The sequence below is a fragment of the Magnolia sinica genome, chromosome 10, assembly GCF_029962835.1.
Source record: "Magnolia sinica isolate HGM2019 chromosome 10, MsV1, whole genome shotgun sequence".
Taxonomy (NCBI): domain Eukaryota; kingdom Viridiplantae; phylum Streptophyta; class Magnoliopsida; order Magnoliales; family Magnoliaceae; genus Magnolia; species Magnolia sinica.
Window position 1 is genome coordinate 4120816 of NC_080582.1, and position 6000 is coordinate 4126815.

At 40.5% G+C, this 6000-nt stretch overlaps 1 non-coding gene across 1 annotated transcript; it reads right to left on the bottom strand.

Moving 5' to 3' along the window:
• Window positions 1–1654: 1654 nt before the first annotated feature.
• Window positions 1655–1761, bottom strand: LOC131217809 (small nucleolar RNA R71). The gene has a single exon (XR_009157399.1). It is a non-coding gene; the product is annotated as a small nucleolar RNA R71 (small nucleolar RNA).
• Between the last annotated feature and the right edge of the window lie 4239 nt (window positions 1762–6000).

Consider the following 6000-nt stretch of genomic DNA (forward strand, 5'->3'; position numbering starts at 1 on the left):
GTCTCCTGGGCATGGTTGGATGTCGGTACCCTTCCTAATCTTCATAATCATCTAATTGGTTGGTAATTAGTTTAATTCTTTTGTTAACTTTGTCTCCTGGGCATGGTTTGGTGATGGAATCTATTCTAATTCATATACCTTTCATCTCTTTAAAATTATATCAGAGGATGTTCAGTTTAATTTCCATGATTCTTAATGCAGGCATAAGATCTCCCTGATCTCTACAAGTGGATCCTCTGAATCCCTAGTTTTCCTTTCCTGAATTATTTAAAGTTTTAGATAATTATTCCACAATTATTCCTTAAATTCTATTTGATTTAGATTACATCTTAGTCTAAGTTCTAGTTCTACTTAGTTTCAGATAGCGTACAGGTATCAGTCCCTTGGGATTCGGCCTCGGTCTCACTGAGTTTATTACTACATCACAACCCTATACTTGGGGAGTGAACAAGTTTTTGGCGCCGTTGCCGGGGACTGACGGTTACGTTTTTCTGAAATTAATTAGTTTTAGAATTATGTTAGGATTAGGATTTTACTAACTTTAGGTTAAAGGTTATTATTTTATTTTATTTTTAGGAACTATTATTTTATTTTTAATTAGAAACTAACCCGTTTTCTTGATTTTGTAGGACCCTGACATGAGTTTCTAAATTGGTAATTCCTTCCTAATTTCTCTACTTTTTCTACTCTTAAAATTAGGGCTTAAATTTTAGAAATTTTCTAATTCTCGTATCCTCCTATTTGTAGGAAATAGTTTATTTTTACAACTTTCCTCTTTTGTTTTTAGAAACTAGGTTAGTTATTTCCCTTTTTAGAAATTAACTTTCTATTTTATTTTTAGTATCTTTCTAATTTTAACTCTTTTAGAATTTAATTTTGTTTCCTAATTTTCTACTTATAGAATTTTTGTTTAGAAACTAACTTTCCTCTATCTTTCTTTTTAAGGATTTTCATTCTAGACCTTCTCTTTCGAGACTGACTTGTTTGTTTTCTATTGCAGGTCTTTTTTGGTAACTTCTTTCCAACCCTCTCTTTTTTTTTAGATTTTCTTTCTTAGGATCAGGTCTCAAATTTGATTGAGGGCTGCAAGTGTTTCATGCCCAAGTGGGCCCGTGACGACACTCGACGTCTCTTGACTAAAGGAGGATTGGTTGAGGGGTTGACTATCCATCGCAGGACTAGACACCGCTCGAAATCCCCTGAGTTAATTGAAGTTATGGCTGAAGACCAACCTCCTCTACTTCCACCCAGGGTGGAGGATACCCAAGATGAGAATGAGGTGCATCAGGCACCCCCGCCTCGTACTTTACGAGATTATCTACAACCGGCGGGAGTGAGTACGCCCTCATGCATGATTTTTCCTGAAAACACAGGACAAATGAACATCAAGCCAGGAATTATCCAACTCCTTCCCAAATTCCATGGACTTGAATCAGAGAGTCCATATTTACATTTGAAAGAGTTCGATGAGATTATAGCTACATTATGTTTTCCTAATGTATCTGAGGATACAATCAGGCTGAAACTCTTTCCTTTTTCCTTAAAAGAGAAAGCTAAGACGTGGTTACATTCACTGCGTCCTAGATCCATTGGCACATGGAACGACATGCAGAGGGAATTTATAAAAAAATTCTTCCCACATCATAAAACGATTACCCTCAGAAAAGCAATCATGAACTTTGCCTAAAAGGAAGATGAAACATTCTTCCAATGTTGGGAAAGGTTCAAAGATTTGGTCAGTTCATGCCCACAACATAGATTTGAAACGTGGCGCATTATAATTTTTTCTATGATGGACTGACATCTTCCATGCGCCAAATGGTCGAGACAATATGTAATGGAGAGTTCATTAATAAAGATGTTGACGAGGTATGGGATTACCTCGATAGTCTTGCTGAAAAAACACAATCATGGAACTATTACCCAAAGTCGAACACCATGTCTAGGCCGACTTAATTAAAGGAGAAAGGTGGATTATATCTCTTGAAAGAAGAGGATGATCTCAAGTGTAGAGTGACTACGCTCATAAGAAAAGTTAAGGCCATGGAAGGAAAGAAGGATAAGGTTAATGAAATTGTTTGCGGCATCTGTGATTGCAACATTCATACAACTGAAAATTGTCCTACAATACCCGCCTTTTGAGGAGTGTTGAATGAACAAGCTAATGCCGTAAACAACCATCAAAGACCTTTTACTGGACCTAACTCCAATACGTACAATCCTGGTTGGAAAAATCATCTAAACTTTAGTTGGAGGAATGGACAAACGGCTACCCCTCAAGGTTTCTTCAATCAAAATCCAAATCAAGTGAAACCTCAAGAGGAACCGGTTCAAAATTCCATACAAGAGTTGGCTCAGGCAATGCGGAGAATTACAGATTTTATGCAAAAGATAGATTCTCGTATGATGGTTATAGAAAAGGGGATGCTTCCTGCACAACCTCTCCCCAATCATAAACCGCAGTACGAGATTAATGATCCCAGCTCTTCAAATCAGATGGGGCACGCTAAATCCATCATCACTCTTAGGAGTGGAAAGATCATTGATAAAATTCTTCCGGTTAGGCCCGAAAAGCCTCAAGAACCAGAAGAGGACAACAATGATGGATCTAGTGATGCCCCACAAAAATTAGAACCGGAACCTCTAGAGAAGTCAGTTGCTCCGTTCCCCCAACGGTTGGTTTCACCAAAACCTCTCTCTAACTCTCAGGATATCCTAGAGGTGTTAAAACAAGTGAAAGTCAACATTCCTCTACTTGATGTCGTGAAACAGATTCCTTCATATGCCAAATTTCTGAAAGACTTATGCACGACCAAAAGACGGCAAAGTATTCAAAAGAAAATTTTCTTGACTGAGAAAGTGAGTGACATCCTAAAGCAAGACGTGCCACAGAAATTCAAAGATCCCGGTAGCCCAACCATATCATGTGTAATCGGGAACCATCGAATTGATCACGCACTTCTTGACTTAGGAGCGAGCGTCAATCTGATTCCCTACTCGGTATACAAACAGTTAGGTATTGGTGAATTAAAACCCACCCTAACCACACTACAACTTGTTGATCGCTCTGTTCGTGTACCAAGAGGGATAATTGAGGATGTGTTGGTCCAAGTTGATAGATTTTATTACCCTGTAGATTTTATCATCCTGGACACCGAACCCATCAATAACATAAGCACTCAGATCCCCGTCATTCTTGGCCGCCCATTCCTTGCCACTTCAAATGCAATTATCAATTGCAGGAATGGTGTCATGACTATGTCTTTTGGGAATATGACATTGGAGTCAAACATCTTTTTCAATAACGACAGAAACTTAGAGGATGATGACGATTTCCACGACATTAACATGATTGACTCTTTCGTGGAAGATACGACACCTCTAACCTTATCCTCCGACCATCTAGAGATGTGCCTGGCCCACTCCCATGATTCTGATGATGACATGATTAGGGAGACATGCGCCCTGCTTGATACTGCACCGATACTTGAAGTTAACCGGTGGAGGCCATAATTTGAAGAATTGCCACAAACCGATGTAGTGCCTCTACCGTCTAACCTCAAGCCACCGAAGCTTGACCTAAAACCTTTGCCCTCTGATTTGAAATATGCCTATTTAGGTCAAGATGAGACATACCCGGTGGTGATCTCTGCCCACCTAGAGAAAGAACAGGAGAGTATGCTCATATCTACTCTCATTGAGCATAAAGGAGCTCTGGGATGAATGATAGCGGACCTCAAGGGATCGATCCCTCGATTTGTACTCACCGCATATATCTTGAGGATAATGCAAAAACCGCTCGACAACCACAACGTAGACTAAATCCAAACATGAAGGAAGTGGTTAAGGCCGAAGTTCTTAAACTATTGGACGTGGGTATTATATACCCTATATCTGATAGTCAATGGGTGAGTCCAACTCAAGTGGTCCCTAAGAAGTATGAAATCATCATCGTAGCAAATGCTAATAATGAACTCGTGCCAACTAGAGTCACTACTGGTTGGAGAATGTGCATTGACTACAGGAAGTTGAATACCGTCACGAGGAAAGACCACTTTCCTTTACCATTCATTGATCAGATCCTGGAAAGGTTAGCTGGTCATTCCTATTACAGTTTCCTTGACGGGTATTCGGGCTACAACCAGATAGAGATAGCCCCTGAAGACCAGGAAAAGACCACATTTACATGTCCCTACCGCACCTTTGCCTATCGAAGGATGCCATTCGGACTATGTAATGCCCCTGCCACCTTTCAACGATGTATGCTTAGTATCTTTTTTGATATGGTAGGGCAATATCTAGAGGTCTTCATGGATGAATTCTCTGTTTATGGTCCATCTTTCAGCAAGTGCTTGGGAAGTCTTAAATGTGTGCTGAAAAGATGTGAAGAAAAGAACTTGGTGCTTAATTGGGAGAAGTGCCATTTCATGGTTCAGATGGGAATTGTTCTTGGGCATATCATCTCGTCCAAGGGAATCGAGGTAGATAAGGCAAAAATCGATCTTATCTCTAACCTACCTCCATCCAAGAACATCAGAGACGTGCGATCCTTCTTAGGACACGCAGGATTTTACAGCGATTCATAAAGGACTTTAGTCTCCTCTCTCATCCTTTATGTACTCTTCTTCAAAAGGATGCTCCGTATGAGTGGACTGAGCAATGCCAGGAAGCTGTCACCAAGCTTAAGGGCACGTTAACTACTGCACCTATCATGCAGCCACCCGACTGGAGCCTTCTTTTTGAGCTTATGTACGACGCTTCTGATTATGCTCTTAGGGCGGTCCTAGGCTAGAGAAAAGATAAGAGGCCCTACGTTATTCATTACGCAAGTAGAACTTTAAATTCTGCCCAGGTGAACTACTCGACTACGGAAAAGGAACTCTTAGCTGTAGTGTTCGCCTTGGACAAATTTAGGTCCTACTTGATCGGATCCAAGATCATTATCTACACAGATCATGCGGCACTTAAGTATCTTCTTTCTAAGAATGATTCTAAGCCCCGTTTGATACGATGGATCCTTCTACTCCAAGAATTTGATTTGAAAATTAAAGATAAAAAAGGAGTAGAGAACGTAGTGGCCGATCACCTTTCTTGTCTTAATACCTCTGATTCTCTTGAGACGACCCATATCAACGACATGTTCCCTGATGAACAACTGTTCAGAGTTTCTCATTCACCTTGGTTCGTTGATATTGCTAATTATTTTGCTACAGGTGCCATACCGACACAATGGACTGCACAAAATAAGAAGAAATTCTTCACCGATGTGCGTAACTTTTTCTGAGATGACCCTTATTTATTTAAATATTGCCCAGACCAAATCCTAAGGAGATGTGTACCAGACGATGAGCATCAGAGCGTCATCTCCTTCTATCACTCACAGGCCTGTGGTGGTCACTTTTCTGCTAAAAAGACCACGGCCAAGATTCTGCAGTGTGGCTTTTACTGGCCCACTATGTTTAGGGACACTCATGAGTTTTGCAAAGCTTGTGAGCGTTGTCAGAAATTGGAAGCATTGTCCCGTCGAAATATGATGCCTTTGAATCCCATCCTTATCATTGAAGCATTGATTGCTGGGGCATCGATTTCATGGGACCATTCCCCCAATCGTTTGGAAATCTGTATATTTTGCTCGCCGTGGATTATGTCACTAAATGGGTCAAAGTAATTCCATGTCGAACTAACGACCATTGCACGGTCATTAAATTCCTAAAAGAAAACATCCTTTCTCGATTCGGAACGCCTCGAGCCATCATTAGTGATGGGGGCTCACACTTTTGTAATAAACCATTTGAGAGCTTAATGAAGAAATACGATATCTCTCATAAGGTGAGCACCCCGTACCACCCACAGACAAGTGGGCAAGCTGAGATTTCTAATAGGGAAATTAAACACATTTTGGAGAAAACGGTTAACCCTGATCGTAAGGATTGATCAATCTAATTGACCGATGCCTTATGGGCATACCGTACTGTCTTTAAAACCCCTATTGGAATGTCT